This window comes from Dermacentor silvarum, chromosome 2 (genome assembly GCF_013339745.2).
Source record: "Dermacentor silvarum isolate Dsil-2018 chromosome 2, BIME_Dsil_1.4, whole genome shotgun sequence".
NCBI classification, from domain to species: domain Eukaryota; kingdom Metazoa; phylum Arthropoda; class Arachnida; order Ixodida; family Ixodidae; genus Dermacentor; species Dermacentor silvarum.
This window is the reverse complement of record NC_051155.1, coordinates 68,318,470-68,340,994: the sequence shown is the minus strand read 5'-3', so window position 1 is coordinate 68,340,994 and position 22,525 is coordinate 68,318,470. Positions and strand designations below refer to the sequence as shown.

Below are 22,525 nucleotides of genomic sequence, written 5' to 3'. Positions count from 1 at the left end.
CTGTACGAAACAGACAGAATTCCGTATTTTTGTTATGCGATCATCCGTATTTTTGCAAGGAAAACTGTACACGCTGTCTGCGTGAACGCTTGTACTCACAAAGTTTCCTCTAAGAATAATTTATTGCAATGCAAATGGCGCCTGTGTTTGTACTGACGTTTATTTGGTGTCGGCACTATATATATATATATATATATATATATATATATATATATATAAATTTTAGTAAACGAAGAGCGGTGGCCATACATGACAACGTAAACAAACCTGCGCCGTTCAGGAGCTGGTGCATTGGCAATTACATTGGTGCACTATGCAAAAATTCTGCGCACTCTAAATCAGTACCGAAACGCAGTATAATGACCACGATTGCGTTTACATTTAACAAGAAATGACCGCGAAGAGAACTGGCGGCCTATGAATCCAAATACTGCGGCTATAGATGAAATTTTAGACGGAGAGAAAGAATTAACTCAGGAGTGGAAGGGTTTCCTGAACTGTACAGTATTTGGTTTCAATCGCCCCATAGTATTTCCAAAATGTCTCATCTCTGTCAACTGCCATTCATTGACACACCCCCATTACGCATATTCTGCACTGTTCAATTGTCGACAGTGTTGTCAATTTTTGCGGTAAGATGTAATCGCAAGCATTTATTCTTATTTATTTATTTAGATACCCTAAGGGCCCACAGGGGCATACATAGGGGGGGGGGACATAAAGCAGAACACAATTTTCACAAATGAAGGAGCATCGCAGGTGGTAAATACAGCACTTTGGGGTACAGCAAGTCGTGAAACATATTAACAAGGTAAACATTATTATAAAATTCACACTCAACGAAGCAAGAACAAAATAGCGAAAGCGAATAAGTGCTATGGGTGAGAAAAATGTTACTAAAAGTGCTAGGATTGTAAATACGTTAGTAATGCTGAATAAAATAAGGAAGACTGTGTGTTATTGTGGCAATTCTGGAGGGTAACTGATTCCATTCTTTTATTGATAAGGTTAACGGCGAATTGTTGGACTTTTCCGTCCGGGCAAACATAGGGTTAACTTTGTAGGCATGATCGATGCGATGTGAAGTATGAGGTGGCGGTAAAATGTGTGACCGGGCAAATGATGTGTTGCTGTGATACAGTGTGTGAAAAAAGCATAATCTGGCGAATTTTCTGCGCATTGCGAGTGGCGGCATGTTGAGTGTTTGCTTCAAAGATGAAACGCTTTGAAATCTGGAGTAAGATGACATGATGAATCGCGCTGCTTTATTCTGGACGGCTTCGAGTAGATTGGTAGGGGCGATCTGGTAGGGATGCCAATTAAATGACTGATGCATATTCCAGGGAGGGACGCACGAAGAAAGTGTACGCTTGAAGCAAGGTGTCCCTGTCGGCCAGATGCAAGCGTCGCATCAGAAAGCCAAGTTTCTTTTGCGCTTTAGTTGCGATATATTTTATATGGTGAGTCCATGTTAAGCTAGAATTTATGTAGACACCGAGGTATTTAGCAGATGTAACCGAGTTTACTATGCTATTGTTTAAAATATAAGTATTAGTTTGAGACTTTGGAACGGAAGTGAAGTTCAGGTGATTGGTTTTTTCTGTGTTAATTTGCATCTGCCATTTGCAGCTCCATTCCGTTAGTTTATTAAGGTCAGATTGCAGTGTTATAATGTCGTTAGGGCTAGCCATATATCTCTCTGTAAATCACACAATCATCGGCAAAAAGACGAACAGTTGAATTAATATTTAATGCTATGTCATTAATGTATATCATCATGTATCATTTAGCGCTTCATCTTGAAACAAGACGGGCGAGCGCACACTTTATTGTACGGAATTCTGCTGTACAATAACAGATGGACGCATTGTAAGTGAAGAACAGAAACGATGGATGGTTAGGCTGCTTGACTCTCGGCATGTTTGAATGGGCAAAGTTCCGAATTTGTCGCTGTGTGGTGTATGTTTGCGTGCTCGTCATGTGCCGTCATAGCGCGGGTATACTTGGGCGGAATGTGTTTCACTCGGCTACAAAACTTTGCACGCTGCGGCATCGAACAAGCACCAATACGTGTGCAAACTACGGGAAGGTGATCGAAGATGAGGGATATAGCATTGTGTGTACTGTCAAAAGGAAAGAAAGAAAGAAAAAGAAAAAAACGCCCTGTCCCGGTTGGCATAATGATTCAACCTTTATTTCTTTTTTAACCCGACATGTAACACCATTTATTACATGAGCTTTATCCGTGGGTAAAAGTAATGGCACAACTCATTATTTGCCCGTTCATTACATGCACCAGCCAGTCCAAATTAACACTATACTAGAGCTTATTGACGCATCGCATTAAACTCTAGCACGGCATTGCAACGCTCACCGGACTCTCGTCTGGCTGACTTCTCTGCCTTTCCTGTCCTTGCTTTCTCTATCTCTTTCTATACAATGTATACAAAGAGATATCTCTTTGGGCAATGTATACAATGTATACAATGCCCTGTGGCAGAGAAAGCGATCTCCTCTTCCAGAGTTCAATTATTTGTCAAGCAATCATTTTACTCTTCCAACAACTACTGCATAAATGGGAAAACGAAACCGATTTTGTTTTGTTCTCCGCGCTCCCAGCACCAGGTGGAACCACGCGCGGCGCTTCCGATCTCGGAGGATGTAACAAGACGAGCGGTTGACGAAGCTGCATTGTGTAGCCAGCCGGTTTATCTTTTTATGTTGTACAGTTTGTTAGTTTACCGTAAATATGTCTTGATTTGTACTCAAGAGTGGAGCAAGGCCCTATGGAACAGAGATTGACGCATCGTGAGCGAAGAACAGACGCGATGGATGGTTAGGCTGCTTGACTCTCGGCTGTACGACTCTCGGCATGTTAGGCCTGGCAAAGTTCCGAATTTGTCGCGGTGTGGTGTACGCTTCTGTGCTCGTCAAGTGCCGTCATAGCGCGGGGACGTTTGAACGAATGTGTCCCTTCGTCTACAAAACTCTGCACGCTGCGGCATCGAAGTCCTGTGTACGGGTGCACGTATGCGCTTGGATACGGGATAGCCTGCCCTCAACGGATGTTCAACAGTGTACGCACGCTGCGCGTACGCGTACGTATGAGGTAAGCCCGTTGTAATTCTATTTGTTCGGTTTGCATAGTGTAGCTGTTTAGATGATGTGTGGTAAGCTGGCGTGGCGAACAGAACTATTTGTTTTCCAAAAGGCCAGTAAACAGCGTCATAGGGCAAAAATGGCGCGTGAATGGGAAAAAGGATCACATAATTTCACATCGATCTCCATGGTAGCGCGATCGAAATTTTTTGTGTGGCGCGTATAACCTATTGCTCATGCGCGTTAAAAACTTAGAATAAGAGTGCATTCAGTTGCGCACATAATTCCTATTGACGCTTGTACTGTCACTATACGTGCGATAGTTGCATCCTTGTTTGCATGCATTTTCATTGTAGTTACCAAAAAAAAATTGGTAGCTCTGCAGTGTCTTTCCTTGGTGCAACTGCTTGTGGTGCAGCAAGACATTTTGCTTCTAATAATGTCTGGGCAATCCAAGCGTTCGTGTCGTGTAGCTAGCTGTAAATGTATCAGTCGCAAAAAAATTGTACATGCCAGAGAAGCAAATGCAATGAATATAGCCTGTATTTTATAAATCCGTCAGTTGAACTGCTTAAGCAGAAAGTAGATATGCATGAAAATCAGATGATTGTGCTGATGCTTAGCAAGAACAAGGTAACATAACATTACTGATTCAATATTTTCTTTTACTGAAAGACTAGTTGCTGGTGTCCTGCTGGAGCTGAGAAGAGATCTGCTGCCTGCCATGAGGCCATGTCTCTCAAGTTACCGCAATATTGTTGCCTTCAAAGTAAGTGGATTTGTTTCTCTCAGCATTTTACTACCAACCCGCATCATGGCAATCCACTTAGCTGTGTAGGTGATCACTGTTAGTGACATTGGAGTGCTGGTGGACAAGCACCCTTTGAATGTTACAACACACAGCTGTGGCAATATGTGAAGCTGTTAATATACAGAGTGTCCCAACTATGACGCATAAATATTTTTTAAAATAAAGATGCCACGTAGCTGGACAAAACCAAGTTATTATTACGTTTGCCATTGCTTGGAGATACTGATAATATTCTTTGCCATCCTAATTAGATCATTAGTCTTAATTAATCAACCTCTCAATTACTCTAATCAGATGAAAAGTGTAAATGAGGAAATTGTAGAACACCATAAACAACTCCCGATACAGCATCCTGTTGTGCAAAAAGTGCTACATAAAAGTGTTCTTCCGAGCGGGAAAGAAGCTCGCGAATACACATAAAATTGCCGCATGAATGGCCGCTCGAGGCTCTTTGCGTGTATTCGTGGCTTCTTTCACGCTCAGAAAAACTTTCATGTAGCACGTATTTCATGTAATTATAATATTTGAGAAGTTGATTAAATAATTTACACTTAATTATGCAATTAGGCAGAATGCAAAAAAGTGAGTATCTCCAGCTGATGGCAAACTTTACCTTGGTTGTGTCCAGATACGTAGCATTTGCATATTTTCAAACCTTTGTGTGTTGGGACACACAAAGGGTGTCCACATATGCAGTATAAGCCAGATTTGTTTCTCCAAGTTAATATACTGATGACATTCGATTGTGGTCTAGCAGGCAAAAATGCTAAACAGGAAGAAATTTTAATTTGCTCTTGGTAGGTTGTTGAAGCAAATCAACCAAGTTGTTACACATGAAATGTGGCATTTGTAGGTGTGTTTTGCAACACTGCAGCCCTAAATATCTTTTGAGTAAAGTGCTACTACTATAATTTCTCTAAAGCATGCAGCAAGGTTCAGCATTTCAGGAGGGTGGCATCAAGAGAGATCTATTTATATGAATTTCATATGTAAAAATGAGGTGTTATTGTTTGGATGACTGTATAAACTTATGCTTTATTTAATTCCAGTCTTGCATGAGGCAGACTTGGACGGAAAAATTGATTTCTTTTGGGCGATGTGGTACAAATGCATGGGGTAATGCTTGTATGCATAGACATTACATCCCTATTGCTTAGCCAAGGGGTGCCCCTGCGTGTTAAAATTTACAGGGCTCAGATTGAAGAATGTCAACTTTTGTAAAATCAACTACACCTTTTAGATTATGAGATTACAATTATTGCATACCGTCATAGTGTGGTATTTGGGTTGATAACCCTGCACACTGCGGTATCATGAAAATTTATTCTTTGTAATACAAGCCATGCTGCTTGCCGATTTAAGCAAATATAAGGCAACTTTTCTAGGAATGTTTCTGGCCTTGTAATGTACTTCATGTTATATTCTTTTAGACTATAAAGCAGATTGTTCTTCTGTACATTTTCTGGAAACTTAAACTGCGGCGATCTAAACCACTTGGCAACAATGCTGTGATCGCTACCGCGTGTGGAGCAAACGCAGCTTTGCCTTGTTCAATTATGTCGTGGGCACTTCTGAAGTGCTGCCTATTTAGTAAATAATCTTGGTGGCATGGAAGCGCCGTCTGCTTCTATGCATTGCTTTGTTTTCTTGTGGCATCACGTCACATTATAATCGTAATATTTTTTTTCGTTTTCGGAGAGTCTCATATTGCCCCCCCCCTCATCATGCTGTAATTGTGGTTGCATTATTTATGTACAAATATTTATGTATAGATGACCACTGCTCCAAGTTCCATTTTACCGCAAAGTAAGCTACGAATACCCAAGGAATTATGTATAGCAAAATACCAAAGTCAAATTGCCGAACACAACCAAGCAGACTCAGTGCACAGTCTCTCACCAGATTGCATTGGTCATGCAAAGGTGCACAGCATGCCTCTTTATTACTTGCTGAACAAGCTGTGAGAAAACTGAATATTTATGTAGCTTCAATTAAGTGCTATCAGCCATTACTTCTGCCCTCGGCAATTGTGGACTATTATCACTTTTCTTTTTCTAACTCATTTTGCTTATTATAGAGGGATTACTGCCTGTGTTCAAAGAAATAAATCACATGGGCAATCAAACGCCAAAAATTTATAAACTTGGAACTTTGATTGTGCAGTTTGATGGTTCAGAATAAGTAGAAATACAGCATAAAAACTTAACTTTTACTTGAAACAACAATAGAGCATACAGTAACCATACTTGCCTGCTGTAGCCCCTGTGCCAAGTAAATTTCAATTCTGCTTTTTGCATCCTATCAGCGCTGGTAACATGTTTCACATTTCTGTCAGCCAACTAACCTGTCTTGTAACAGTAAAAACGTGCCAACTATATTTTTTAACAACAGGCTAGAATATGCAGGCAGTTCGCTTAAAAATCTAAAGCCATAGAATCAATACAGTGATGCGACTTTCGGTTTGCATGTCACAGGTTGAGAAAAGTAAGGTGGGAGCTGTTTCCAATGTTCCGACTAGATAGTAAAGCTAGTATAAAAGGTTGCACACCACTGAGCTCTACTATGGGGGGCTGGATAGCGCATTGAGCGCCTTCGACTGAAGCCAACCTTGTCCCAGAAGTTGGTACTTTATGACTTTGCTGTGGCATTTCACCTGCACAGGAGTGCGGCATTTCTTATGCTATAATGCTTGCCCTTTGTGCCGCAAGCTACCGAAGCAGTCCAGAGAAGTATTTCGAGAAGACGTCCAGAATTTTTCATCACAGCACTGACAGCATCGCTAACATGAGTGGCGCGTGCTGAAAACACTTGTCAATCAGAAAATGCTTTCTGTAAGAAACACTTATCACGTACGGGTTCATAACATCGTAACAGCTCTCACCAGACATGTGGAGACATCGCCTAGATGTGGAAAACCACGAAGAAAAATTTTTATGGCAGCAATATTGTGCAACGGCACACACTAGTAAGTGCAGCGTATGCCCTACTTTTGGGATAAGCCGCTGCACGACACTGCATTTCCGCTGGCTTCATCTACCCCTGGCTCTGTGGGCAGCGAAGTGGCATCCAGCAAAACATAGTAGAGATCAGTGGTGCACATAGTATTTTATGTCCCCTTTCTCGATGCCAGCTGAACACACGGTAACTGTTTCCAAAGCAGAAAAACTAAGCGCAAGGGCTCTGTACACATTGCATCGTAAAGTAGCTGATGCTTGGGCAAAATACTGTGCATGGTAGATTTGTGTGAGGCAAGCTAGGAGACAAAAAGCCTGCTGCATACTAGCAAATGACCAACATATTGTTGCATGTTGAAATTCTTCTTTTATTCCTCATCACTCATTTGTGTAGGGGAGACGGCTCTCACAACTGGAGAAGCCTGGGAAGCATGCAGTACTCCACAAAACCGGTTTCAACGTAAAATGTGTCTGCATCTCATAATTTCATGGCTGCGAGAGTGAGCCCAATGGTAAACACATCTGAGTGTTCATGATGTCATGCATTATCCACTTTATCAGCACGTCATACCTATCTTGACAAAGCTGATATTGCCTTTAGAGAAATTGTAGATGTTGTGAGCTTGCATTTCAGAACGCACAACAAGCTTAACGCGTACAACACCAGAACAATTTGTTGAGAATTTCGGATCAGGAATCTTCGAAGCACAATTTGTTTAGTGGTGTTAAGATTCTGCTTAAGGTTGTTGATTATTACATTCATATAGTGTTCAAGCATTGCTGTAACAACATTCTTCGCTTGGAATACATAGTAAGGGTGTACTCCATCGACATGAGCTGGTGGCATTTTGCTCCATATTCAAAAACTGGTTTCTTCTTCAGTTGAGATTTTCAAGCTTGCATTCTTTTTAGCTGTTGTATGTAACCTATCCTAAATGTTTGAATAGTGAACACAATGTGACCTTTTTGATTGATTTTGTGGATTGTACACCCTTGCTGCAAAGAATTTGAGATGATAACTGTTTCCGCCTTAATGAAAAATAATTGCTTGAAGCAGCCATAGCCACCAATAATACTAGCATGACACGATTATGAAAATTGTGATATTGTACTTTGATTTATAATGTTTTTAAACATATGGAGCTCTGCCTGTGGTGTAAATGGGTTCCTGATATCCATTCGTGGTGCAAGAATTTGAAGAATAAACTGAAGCAAGAATGTTTACTTACTTTTCAAGAGAAGCTCATGGCAATTTCCTCATGAAAAGTAAAATAACTAGAAATAACTTTACTGAGCTGAGAAGAGTGCTACAATTGTCTCATTCGAATAGTGCCATATACAGAAGCTACAACAAATGTTTACTATTTTGGTTGCATTTGTATATATGGTCTTGTCAAGTGTTGCAAGCTGTATTCAGAATGGCCACAGCTCAGTCATGATTGTGGCATTGTGCAATGAAGTACCGCTGGCATCACCCGGAAAGTGTCACAAAGTTACAAATACAACTTTAAATGGGTTCTTTTAGGAAAAAAGACTTAGCTCAGAAAATTATCCTTTTTTATGCAGCCTGTCGAGACAAGGTTTCTTTACATGGCCATGGCGCTCAAGGAAGAAAGCGAGACTGTAGACTGCCAACGTTCATTCCTGTTCCGGCAAAGACGGGCCAGCAGTAACCAGCAGGATTTTACAAAGTGAACTCATCACAGCTTGAGCCACTCCATGCCACAAGCAGTTGCTCCTCGAGCCACCGTGCAAAGGTTCCTTGGGGCACAAGTCCAACTCAGCGCCACAACCTTTCTTCTGCAGTTTTTCTACCTACTTAGCTAACCAGGTGGGTCAAAGATGGCAGAGGGAAAGGGAATCACAGCTTTAAGCATAGAACCTGCTCAAGCTTAATGCAGTTTGAGAGTGAACAGTGAACGAGAAATAGGTAGAGAAATAAGACACCTCTTCTCCCTCAGAGAATTGGCAGTGAAAAAAAAAACAGCTTATGAAGGCTTGAAAATTGGTCGGAATAATTTGGCATAGGTAGGATAATGACTATGAATGTTTCTGGCAAAGGTAGTGGTAGTAGGCTGAATAATCAAGGAGTTTAGATATAGATTAGAAAACAAATTTCATTACACTACCAGAATTTTATATCATCCCAATAATTCTTTTGACGGTTTATGCGTGTTGAGCGACAATGCTTGATGCCTGCTTCTTGCTGAGATCATTCTTATGCTGCATAATTCACCTGTTCAAGTTCCATGTTTCTCCCGTCCAAGCAAATTTACATTCATCACAAGAAAACTTATAGGTGATTTCCAGAAACTTGCTGATTAAATGAGAGAGCAGCATGCACCCCAGGCTTTCTTAGATATGCGTTCAAGAGCCTCAGATCTCGTGAATGTTAGACATACTCCTGCTGAGCTTGCTTGGTATCATCTACAAGGTCATTTCAGAATATGAGTTTGCTTAAGTTGGAGAAACAGTCAATCGAAGACATGTCAAGCGATATCACTGTCGATGCATCTACATTCAAACTGAAATAAAAGTAAATATAGCACCAAATGCAAGAATTATTGGGATGATGCCATTCTTGCAGTGGAATGAAATCCTTCTCCTAATCTAAATATGCAATCCATAATAATTCAGACTACTAAATACTTCCAAAGGAGTTGCGTCATGAATTATGCATGTTGTATTCCGTATTTTCTTACTATAAGACCCAACGATGCTTAAACAGCAGAGAAAACATTAAGAGCTGAGTACTTAATACTTTATATTGCTCCATAAATCAGTTTCCCTGCCAACATCAGCGTCCCGCGCTAATAATGTTTGGGAGAATGTGAGAAACAAGGCACCTGACCCATAGGGTAGTGCTGTTCACTTTGTTTGGGAATGAAGGTCATACTGTACATGTATGTGATAGCCATACGTGTCATTACTTTAAAAAAAAGGAAGCAAAACTGCGAGTCTGCCTAAGTGGAACAGATTCACTAAAAAATGTTTTGTGCATAAACAAACAAGGACGAAGAAAAGGAGCAACACAAGCACGATCGCGTTCTAACAACTGGTTTTATTTTCGAAGAACCATTTACTTAAGAACCCAGATCTGTGCTATCCAGTCAACACAACACATCAATAGCGTATATAACAACACTTGTGATAAAAATGCCACGTATAAGCGCGACCCGGTTAACATAAAAACAGCAATGCGCATTAAACAAGCACTTAAGATGAAAAGACAGGAGCGAATATAGCAGTGAAACAGAAGGATGACGGATGCATTTTTCCTTTAGTTTTGCAATCCAGTGCGCTTCCACAATTTCTCGCGATTTGATTTCGATGCCTAAACAATATGCCGGTGCTTCTAAGTCAAGGTGAGCACGCATGTTCTTGACAAAGCATAGCCAAATGCTTACTAGGGCCAGCTTTCAGACTGGACAAGTGTTCCCTTAGTCTCGTGTTAACGCATTTTGCAGTCTGCACTACGTACACATGCCCTCATGTCATAGGAACCTGACACACAACTTTCTTCGCGCAATGAAGAAATTGGTTCTCACGCGGATTTTTAATACTGCATTCTTTCTTTTCATCACCCTTACTTTCGAACTTACTTTTTAACCTAGAACACACACTTCCTCTTGTTTTTGGCCGAAAGCACCACTTTTACTTCGTAACTCCCAGCCACCTTTTTAGGTCTGTGTGAAAGGCCATGCACATACGGAATCACTGAAACCTTGGAAGCTAATTCTTTCTGGCTTTGTTTTTTTGTGCATAGTTCTTTATCCTGTTTTTCATAAGTCTAGCACATGACGCCAGCATCACAGCGAGCAGGCACCTACCCGGCCTCTCTCAACCAATCAACTTGCTCAAGAAAGGCAATGTTTACTGAGCGGTAACACGACTTCAACAATGCTGACCGGCAACATGAAATGACTATGCCATTCTTCACAAGCCTGGAATGGTTTGAGGCATAGTTCATTAGCGGTTTTCCAGCTCGGGGCGTGAATGACCAACACACATGTTCTGGTAGAATTTCTAACCTTACATAAAGGAACTGTAGCTTGTTATCTACCGGTACTTCCGAAGTAAAAGTCAAGCCTTCAATAGTAGTAGAAGCCTTTGACTCTAGGCAAGGGCTTAAATTTTACTTTGCAAGTACTGGTAGATAAGAAGCTACAGTTTCTTGTTAACAAGCTACATGAACTATGCCTCAAGCAATTCCAGGCTTGTAAAGAACGGCACAGTCATTTCATGTTGCCACTCAGCATTGTTGAAGTGGTGTTACCGCACTGTAAACATTGCCTTTCTTGAGCAAGTTGATCAGTTGAGAGAGGCCGGGTACCTGCTCGCTGTGATGCTGGTGTCATGCGCTAGACTAATGAAAAAACTTGAGCAGGATAAGGAACTATGCACAAAAAATGTAAGGCAGAAAGAATTAGCTTTCAAGGTTTCAGTGATTCCATATGTGCATGGCCTTTCACACAGACTTAAAAAGGTGGCTGGGAGTTATGAATTAAAAGTGGTGTTTTTGGCTAAAAACAAAAGAGGTAATGTGTGTTCTAGAGGAAAAAGTAAGTTCAAAAGTAAGGGTGATGCAAAGAAAGAATGTAGTATTAAACATCCGCATAAGAACCAATTTCTTGATTGTGCGAAGAATGTTGAGTATCAGGTTTCTATGACATGTGGTCATGTGTACGTAGGGCAGACTGCAAGATGCATTAACATAAGACTAAGGGAGCACTTGTCCAGTCTGAAAGGTGGCTCTAGTAAGCATTTGGCCATGCATTGTCGTCAAGAACATGCGTGCTCACCTTGTCTTAGAAGCACCGGCACATTGTTTAGGCAACGAAATCAAACCGCGAGGGAAATTGTGGAAGTGCACTGGATTGCAAAACGAAAGTAAAAATGCATCAGTCATCCTTCTGTTTCATTGCTAGATAAAGAGAATTCGCTCCTGTCATCTTATCTTTAACATAGTTTCATCTTAAGTGCTCGTTTTATGTGCATTGCTGTTTTTATGTTGACGGGGTCGCGCTGATCCGTGGCATTTTTATCACACGTGTTATATGCGCTGTTGATGTGTCCTGTTGATTGGATTGAGCAGATCTCTGGGTTCTTAAGCAAATGGTTCTTCGTCCTTGTTTGTTTGCGCGCAGAAAATTTTCTTAATGAAAAGAGTTTTTCAAAACTGTAAAGAGGTTTTTACTGTGTGCAGTTTAAAAAGAGAAAAAAGCTTCACAGCTGTTACTAAATGCACTCTCCAGAGCTTTACACTATGCAGCTGTACTAGTTTACACAGAATACACTTCACCTCTCGTCACGGCCCAGGTGGCTATTCAGGTTTTTCAAAGGTGTTTCATTGTATGGGACGGCACATACAGCATCACTTATTTGCAAGATATTGCATTCCAATTCTGTCATATGAGATAAATTCATTAGAGAGTTTTAAATTGCCCTAAATGTATTACAGCTGTGGACCAGTACACTGGCAGTAGCTTGCAGTAACTATAGCTTGTGGAAATATAATTGCAACTGCCATGTTATGTGTACCTGCTAGTGCACAGGCATCGGCCACAGAAATCTTTAGGGTACACTAGTTTCTCCTATTTTGGAGTACGCTTCCTCCACCAGATTAAAATGTGAAGTGGATTGTCATTTGCTGCGTATACTCCTGCGTAAACTTTATAACCATTTCTCCTCATCTGCTCTACAGATCATTGTTGCTACAACTGCAAAAACAAGGTGCCTGTTTACAGCACCTGTAGGGAGCAAAGTCGGCGAATCTTGAATGAATAATCATATAATTTTAGTATTTTCCAGCAAAGTTAACACTTTGTGTCTTCCACTGGGGTGTTTTTCAAATTCTAAGGTTGGCACATGTGCACAAGGTTTCACTACAGTATGTCATTTTGCAGGAAAAAGTGTATTTGCACGTGATGTTCTGCTGCACAGAATGTCATGAGTTTTCTTATGTGTCGGTCACCATCTCGCAAACTGCTCCTTTAGGAGTTGGAAGGCAACATTAATGCGAAGTACATTTAATGTTCGAAAAAAAAAGGATGTGCCCTTTGATCCCCTTATTTTCGATGGGGGCGAAATGAGAAAACACCCGTCTACTTAGATTTAGGTGCACGTTAAAGAATCCCAGGTGGTCCAAATTTCCGGAATCCCCCACTATGGCGTGCCTCATAATGAGATCGTGGTTTTGGCACGTAAAACCCCATAATTTAATTTTTTTGATCTCCTTATTCTCCTCACTTGATGCCTAGTGTTCTAATAGCATGATCGACACGATGAGCATCAATGTGATGTGCAATTATTGTGTATTGGGGGCCAGGGTACATTCATTTTAGCAGCTTTTTCGGTTGACTTGAATCAGTATTGTAGAATGCTGTTTGCTTCTTTTACTCATTGTTACGAAATATTACTTTTGACTGCGGCAACAAGTATAATGTTGTTTGCTAGCACTCCTGCCAACCGATATAACTTGAAGGCATCTGTGATAAAAAAACAGCTAATGATTTCCCAAGAGCTAAGGTCCAGTGAGACCAATAAATTTTAAGCTAATACCTGTGGATGGTACTGCTGAATGAATGCCCATCCAGTAGGACTGTCCATACCATTTTCTTCCATAAAATTACATTGAAGATTTGAACAGAATCTGAACGTAGACTTGTCTGCAAAGTAATCCATTTCCTTATCCAAGTAATACAGCTTCAGCAGGAAGACTGAAACTTCAAGTCGTCATAGTGACATGAACATACAGTAAACAGTGCTAAACTTTTCCCTATCTTGCACCTTTTATCATGTCCTGTCCCATTTTTTTTCACAGGTTGTTCTTTACTATTTATGGTCATACCCAGTTTAATTTGATGTCCTTACTTATTTAATATTTGACCGATATCTTTTTTTCTTTATCGGATCTTATCGGAAGAATATGTCTACTAGGTCTACAGATAATTTTCTGTTTAGGTCATCCCTACTCATTGTAACAACTTACAGCAATGCCCCTACACACTCCATCACAATCACTGCGAAACACACCCTTCCAACCTTTATTTTAACACTTTGGTTTCTCTTGACCTACTATATGCACCAGATGAGGGTTAGGGGCGAGTGAGTTATGCACATCCTAAACCGCTGCCAAGTGAAACAGTTGCTGCCCTGATGACACGTATCTGTCGAAATGGTGGCTACATCAACATCCCTTGTTTTGACAATGTTGAACCACGTTCATGGTTTTTAATACTTCAGTTACCGCTTTGATGTGTTCTGTGATTGTCTTTTGTTGCCACTTCCTTTAGGATGGAAATTCACCAATATTATTTGTTTCTCCTAACAGCAGCAAGTTTATCCTTGCAAGGCATGTGGGAACAGCTTTCACCAGGAAACAGTGCAAGACGAGTGGTCAAAGAAAATAAAATTGCTTCTGTGATCTAAAGTACTTGACGAATAAAATTTTGCACTTATTTGTATATATGTCGTGCAATTCATTCATATCACAAAAACGAAAGTGTTTGATCTTTTGAGCTATTTCAATGTGTTGGCCAGACAGTTTTCTCCATAGCGACCTGCTGCTTCTGCAATGAGCTGCATTCATGACATTTGCCTTAAAGGATATGTACTATCGGGGACAAAAGTGCCCAGGACGTGCGAGTGTCGACCAAATTGCATCTCTGCACTATCAGCCGCTATCATCTGCGTTGCAGACCACTTTCCGAATGCAAATGTTAGCGTGGATGATCCTAGCAGAAAGTGCACCAATAAAATTCGGTCGTCATTCGCACATTTTGGGCACTTCTGTCCCCGATAGTACATTCTCTAAATAATCAATATGTCTGTAAAACATAATGCATGAAACGATTGGACGATTTATCGTCCAATCGATATTTTAACGATTGGACCGTATAGTACAGATTTAGCATACGGAGCCTTTTTATTTCTGAGTACGGAAACACCTGTATGTTAACGGTTGGACCGTATAGTAGAGATTCAGCATACAGAGTCTTTTGTTTTCTGGATACAGAAACACCTGTATTTTAGCGGTTGGACCGTATAGTACAAATTCAGCATACGGAGCCTTTCGTTTCCTGGATACGAAAACACCTGTATTTTAACGGTTGGACCGTATACTACAGATTCAATATACAGCGCCTTCCGTTTTCTGAATACGGAAAGCACCTGTACATTAACGGTCGAACCATACGATTCAGCATACAGAGTCTTCCGTTTTCTGAATACATAAGCACTCGTATTTTGTAATACGGTCTCTTTTTTACGGTTTTCCGTTCTACGGAAATGACCGTTCTTTACTTACGGAAAGTGTTCGGTCACAAATTACCAGCAGATTTGCCGTAAAACCAAAGCAATTTTTTTTACAGTGTGGGGCAGGTGCTACAAATCATATTGGCTGTTGCGAAATCTGCTCCAAAGCGCTCTTGACGCTTCCCACCACTGTATTTGCAGAAAAAGTTACTAAAGTATGCTGCAGCCGAAAAAAATTAACGCTCATCGTACCTGTATGTCTGGTAATCTTTTTCTACCCTTACGACGTTTTGTAAAATAAATGACTGAAGGTTGGAGTACTTCCTAGCGTAGCGTGCGCCAACAAAACATCGATGGGGGCTATTTCAAACACCTTGCTCTCGACAGCACGTTCGGGCCTCCGTCGGGCCTTATTTGTGGTCCGGCATGGGCCGGGCCCGAGTCTAGCTTTGAGTCACCAGGCCGGGCTCGGGCGGGAAAACTTTAACAATGGCCAGGCCGGAGCCGAGAATCAGGGGACGTGCAGTGCTCTAATAGGACCAGTCTGTGTGGTCTGCTGCTGTTCGCTAGGGTAAAGGACTGGAAGTGGACTGCTGTAAGGCTGAAGTAAAGGACTTCAGCCTTTACTTCAGCTGAAGTAAAGGATGAAGTAAACTGCGGAAGTGGAAGTAAAGGCGGAAGTGGACTGCTGTAAGGCTGAAGTAAAGGACTGGCTAAATCTAATCTCGGCGGTGCGATATTCCAAAAGGACTTCGGCATGCTGCCAGATCCTACGGCCGCAGCCTGTGGTGGCCAGGGATTTCAGGATATGTTCGTGGCCTGCATTGTGAAAGGCCTTTGTGATGTCAAATGCTAGAATGGCTCTAACGTGACGTGCGCCTCCTGTTCGAGGTAGAATGTGGTCTTTTTATTGTGCGGGAGGGCATCCAATGAGCGATAGGTTGAGGTGGAAGCCAAAGTGAGTGTCGGGGGAAAAATTTGTTTACACAACCCGTGTGGGAGGCAGGTCTTAAATTCTGAAATAGCGAGGATTTACTCGGTTGAGGAATAAGGGTAATCTGTGCGTGTTTCTAATCGCCTTGTAGGGTTTCTATCGTTTAGCCAGTGCTCGTTAAAGATATAAGTTAGCTCTTGAAGAGATTGGTCGTCTAAATTGCGGAGGACTTTATACGTTATCCGGTCTGGACCTGGTGCAAGGTTCCTTGTAATGTGGGCAAGGGTCTGTGTTACCTCAGGAAGTGCGACACATGCTTCCAGGTTGTGTGTTTGACAGTTTTTACCCTTCATGAACCTTCATCTACCTTAATGGCTTCCTCACAACTAATTTGGCACATTCCGTTCTTTTTAGGACAATGCCAAACACGCATGCAAGATGCAGAACTCGCATTATTAAATGCAGGGGACAGAAACATGCAGTTTTACCTGTTCTGACGCAATACTAATTGTCACAATACGTCGTCTTGAGATACTATAGAAACATTGCACGCGCATGATAAAAAAATTCATATATCATTTCTTAACTGTTGAGTTGGTAGATTACGAGAAAATCCATGATGGAACCACGGTAATTACACGTTGCCCTATTTCACCAGTAACACTCCGCAAATCTTCAAGAATATGGAAAAATAACAGCGATGGTTGTTCTCCGTAGTCACCAGAAAAATGTTCCGCGGAATTCCTGCAATGACGCTAAATGTTAAGAAAGACTATTTAGTAATCATGGCCAAAGGCTTTAATTGACCCACAAAATATGTTGCGCCCATTGATCGCTAGAAGATACTTTACCAAACGCGCTACAAAAAAACACGCGCCCAACACTTGTATAACACTTGCGATCGTGCAATCTGTACCAGATGCTGCATAACTGCTAGAAAAAATCGCGAAGGCACAGTTTTCGATCATCGGCTGCAACTGTGGGCTTCTCTTTGTATGAAATAACTACGGTATCTCAGTGTCTATGGCATTGTGCTGGTGAGCACGAGGTCGTAGGTTCAATTCCCAGCCGCGGCGGCCGCATTTACGAATAATAGCAAGAACACACGTGTACATAGATTTAGGTACATAATAATGAGCCGCAGATCAGAATCAGTATTTAATAATAAATATTCGGTGATGTTACAGTTCTACAGTGAACTGAACAAGGTCGCACAATGAAACACTGTAGTAAGACATCATTTGGAAAGCAATTATTATAACTCTGAGAATGAAAATATAGCACCTGAATAAGGTAGCGTCTAGAAAAAAAAACAGTTCATCGGGGGCCTCCACTATGGTGTCTCTCATAGAGCCAGAGCTGCTTCACGAGTGAATGAATCAGTCCTTATGTGCGCCCAGCCTGTTCTCCATCGAATACGTACAATGTTATGTGATTCTGCGCGGTAACGTCTGTTATCGACCAGCCTTTCTGTTATTTTGCCGTACGACGAGGTGCCTGAACGACGGTGCACTCACACAACCACAATAAAATCTGCAGTTGTGCAGTAAGCTTAGAGGGCCACTCTGCATGTTTCGACAACGCAAACTGGCAAAGGCAGTGCGTAAACCATGCGCTAGCGGTCAAGTCTTCTAAGTATCAAAGCAATGCACGGCCGTGAAAATAGACAAAATTTCAAACAGACGGTCGCGTGTTGTTCTTCTCGAGGGAGCCACGCTTACGCACAGACGCATTTATGCAAGGCGCATCGGCCCGCAAACCCATCGGCCATAGCACGTGGTTTCGAGAGGTCATCCAGTGCAGAACGCACATAGAGGTCATTGGAAATGCACCGCGTAGCAATAAACCAAGAGAAAATGTTAAAAAAATGTTTAGGTGGGGTTCGTCACGTGAACTTCACGCAGACTCTGGGCTCCTGTATAGAAGCAAGCCGTAGAGGGAGGCGTATAGCTCACACTATAAAACAATGAAAAATGGAACAGAGTGTCTGCCGGCAGCGACGCTCGCCTCCTGGTGGCATGACACCATGACCTTCACATTTCTCCTTTCAGTTTTAATAATGACCCTTTTTCGGCCAGACGTTCCATAGACCTTCCAGTGGCTAACCAAAATCTACCGGGGTCCTTTAAAAGGCACACATCCAGATTTCACTGCGCACGCCGTGAATTTTTATCGCGGAGATTGGTGGTGCGATTAATTATTAGGTCTTATTGAAACACCTGTGGTCGCATTTGAACGGCCTCTAGTGGCGCAACAACCTAGATTCTCAGATGCCCGGAGCCATCTTAAATGATGATGAGGCCGCGCCTTGATTTACTACGAGTGCGACCCCAACGCGTTGCTTCCGTGAGTTAACATCCGAACAGTTTCTGCTAGCAGACTAATGCATTACCGTGGCATGTAGTTGTAAAGCTACTGAAGCATTACCTTGCGCCTAGTCGAGTGGTCCCAGCGACATTCCTTTTTTGGGCGGTGTTAGTTAGCCTTGCAGTCACACAACTGAAACTTGCCTGCTGCAGAGGAGATTCGCATAGCTTTGCACGGATTTATTGGCATGTCCGCACCGAGACCGGATGGCATTTCTAACAAGACACAGCGGAGTCTTGACGATAGGTCGATTGAGTACCCCACAGATGAGATTATTTAAATGTGGCGCCACGGAATCGTTCCGACTCCCTGGAAGACTGCCCTACCTGTTCTCATTCCCAAACAGGGCAAAGCGCCCATTGTTGACAACCTGAGGCCCATCTCGCTCACGTCCTGTGTGGGCAAGGTTTCTGAGCATGCGGTCCTCAACCGTCTCACCCGTTTCCTGGGGGACAACGATACCTATCCAGACATTATGTAAAAATTTAGCGCAGGCTTGTATACACAGGACGCTATGAAGCTGATTAAGCATCAATTCTTGGAGGGTTGCTCCGGTGATGTCCGGAAAATTCTAGGTTTGGACCTCGAAAAGGCTTTTGATAACATTCTCCACTCGCACATTCTAGAGTCGATTTCTTGTCTAAATTTGGGCGAACAATTTAACAATTATGTCATGTCGTTTCTAACGGGAAAGACGGCTACCCTCCGGGTAGGTCAATTGCAATCGCCATTACTCGAACTTGGTGGCGAAGGCACGCGACAAGGCTCTGTCATTTCCCCTTCTGTGTTCAACATAGGCATCGTAGGACTTACCAGGCGACTTATTTGAAACGTACTGTTTTGAAGTGTTCCCCATTGAAGTCGGAGCTCCTGTTATAGTGTCCTAAAAAACGAGGCCCAAAACCCAAGTACTGGGTGCTTTTAGAGACTACGAATATCCCGTTATGTATAAAGGACCGAGGTCGCATACCTTGGGTCGAATGGATCAAGGTTCTGGGCATGATTATAGAATCGGGAGGCAAGAATGGGCAGACCGTGAATAAGCTAAGTGCTTAGATGGACAATGCCGTTCGGCTGGTTCGGAGAGTGTGGAATCGGCACGATGGACTCAACCTCCTTCAGTTGATTGCCCCTTTCATCTTGTGTCACATGACGTATGTGGCGGCTATGCACCAGTGGAATAGGGCTGAAAGGGACAAATTGAACACACAACTCAGGAAGATTTCCAAACGAGTTCTGGGCATGCTGTTGTATGCCCGCACGGATCACTTATATACATAATACCCTAAGGGAGACTGCGGCTCCGCAGGAACGCATGCAATTCAGCTCGTCTTTCCGCGTCCAAGGCGGGGAGTTGTATCTTGCGCGTACTCGGTTACCAGCCGACGCGCTTACGCAGCTATACTCAAGTCTTCCCCACTGTGTACGGGAGAACATTACTGTGGAACCTGTTCCTAGGAATATGCATTCCGAACATAATCGGGGTCGGCGTAGGGCGATAGGGGCCAACCTCCTAAAGCAGATACATAGTGATCATCGACAGGTCAGCTTTGTGGATGCCGCTGCGTAGAGAAGTCGGTGTGCGTTCACAATTGTTGTGGTTGTAGTTAAACAAATGATATCTAATGATGCCCTGGTTCGGGCGGAACATTCTGATCTGCCTGAGCAAATGGCAATTGCCTTAGCTTTATTAAATGGCTCGAGAGACGCTACATACAGCGACTCCCGTTCTACGGTCAGGGCATTTGAAAGGGGCACCATCTCGAAGCAGATCTATCAAACTGCAAGACAGCACATGAATACTAATCATATTATCAACTTTTTCCTGCACGTGTGGGTCTCATTGGGGCTGCTGCCCCCGATCTGAACGAGTCGGCTCACGTGTCTACCCGAGAACTTGCCAACCGCGCGGCTCCGAAACGCTCCATAAACGACTCCGTTGAGAATCGGGACGCTCCGTTCACCTACATCGAGCTTACTAAGCACTTTTATCTTCGACGTATGACTTATGCTACCCCACACGTGAAACTTTGCTTCTGGATGGCTTTTCTTTATGTAACTTTTTTTTCGTCTCTTCACGTGCTGCAGGTCAAAAGTGTTAAGGAGCTGAAAATATTAAGTGCTCATGTCATCATTACAAGAGTTACGACCTTTTGTGGTCGCAGCGTGTAACTCGATCCTGTAGTGTATAACCGCAAGAATTTCGGCGTAGCAGGTGTGCGTAAAAGAATATGCCCACGATCATATTTATATGCAGCAGTGATGATGGTTAGGTGATTTATTCCATACAACATATTTGCAAGACTTTTGAGCACAAACAACACTTTTAATAATTAGGCATGTCCCTAAACACCTCAGATTAACCAGCCCAGGGACCACCCGCTCCAGCCTTGCCACTACCCGCTCCGGCAGGTGCCGCCACAGGATTAGCGTTGAACACCGCGTCTGCGCTGGCACCGGGAGCCGTGCCGGGCTCATTCGTGTCCACAGTTGCACGGAATCCGTTGGCATCGGCCACGTACTTCACTGTGCGGAAGAGGCCGTTTGCGTCGCGGTAACCGTAGGAACCAGTCTTTGCGTTGCTGGCGTCGCCTTGCTCCTTGTGGAAGAGTTGGGTGCCAAATTCATCCGTAGAGTCGTAGCCAAAGCTGTATGGTTGGGGAGGCTGATGGAATAAAAGGAAGTATTTGAGAATTTAAAAATAGGATACCAAGCGATGCACGATGTTGAAGAGGATTAGCTCACACTTCGGAAACACGAAAGCAATTTTGTGTTTATATCTCCGGCCTATGAGAGTGTTCGTTGTACCATTTAGTGCCCATTATTATAACCACGTACTTTTGAAGACCTGAAGCTCCTATAGATTTCGGTAAATAATCGAGCAAACCAAAACAACCCGCATTTTGTCAAGTTGCTAAACTCTCGCAAAAAAAGATTGTTACGTCCTTACGGAAGTGCTCAATGTATAACAAGGCTTTGTCAATGTGCCACAGAAGTAACGCATTTCGAGCATGCTACAATTCCTTACAACGCACAGCAGTGTTGTTAACATCGCTATGAGGAATAAAATATCAGAATTACTAGCGGTAGCATAAATTCTGCTCCGTCTTTATTGGAATTAACATATTATTCAGTCTGCACTTCATTATGTTTTGTGCCTTCCTAACCGAAATATATGCAGCAAAGCCGTAGTTGAAAAACAGTACATCGATGTTTATAGTGTTAGTAAAAACAATTGGCACTGCAACATGATGCAAGCAAAACCGCATTACAAATATTACATTACGCACGTAGGAGGCACCAGCAGCGGAGACGCCAGGAGTAGCAGCCGCAGCGTACAGTGGTCCACCGAAACCTCCGCCTTGAAAACCAGCTCCTTGGAAACCATATTGCTGGCCGCCACCAAAGATGTTACCAGCTCTCACAAGGGTGAGAACGGCAAGGAACACAGGGACCTGCATTGCGTATGATTAACATCAATATCATCGCATAGACCACTTCTGAATTGCACATTTTATTGGTTAGACTGCAACCCGATTACAGTTGCTTATTCTTTTACAAGAACGCATGTTATCGTTACCCCTTTCGCGTTCTAGAGCAGTAATGAAACCGTCAGCCTACCTTGCGATCTAATAAAGTGCTTGGAAACTCCTTAATTGTAATAATTTCAGAAAGCTATCAAAGTAACACGACGACGACATGTAGCATGTGTCTAAGTTCATGTTTGATGAAAATGCAGAGTATAATCTGACGAGCTAGCTGAGTACTTGCTTCGTTATTTTTAAAGGAAGAACTTGATAGAAAACAAGTAAATCTTCCAGACAAACGGGATCACTCGAAGACAGAAATTGATAGCGGCTCTTAAGAGAGTATTACACATATAACTGTAGATGCGAAAATAATGCTTGTAATCTGTAACATATACCCTCAGAAAGCGTCTCAGGCCATCCTGCCTTACATTTATATTTGCAGCCGCGAAAGAAACACTGACAAAGAGGCCGTCCTTGTTTTTAGATGAGCATAGAAATTGGTCACTACGCTGCTACCTTAGACATCATATCCACGGATGGGTTACCGCTGGCTGTTCCGTACACCACAACAGTT

The 22,525-nt window shown here is 42.5% G+C and overlaps 1 long non-coding RNA gene across 1 annotated transcript; it reads left to right on the top strand.

Annotated features, from left to right (window-relative positions):
- The first annotated feature begins 2,981 nt into the window (after nt 1–2,981).
- Nucleotides 2,982–14,327, top strand: LOC125943050 (uncharacterized). Its single transcript, XR_007465516.1, has 4 exons — nt 2,982–3,109; nt 3,775–3,868; nt 8,431–8,695; nt 14,198–14,327. It is a non-coding gene; the product is annotated as an uncharacterized LOC125943050 (long non-coding RNA).
- The last annotated feature ends 8,198 nt before the right edge of the window (nt 14,328–22,525 follow it).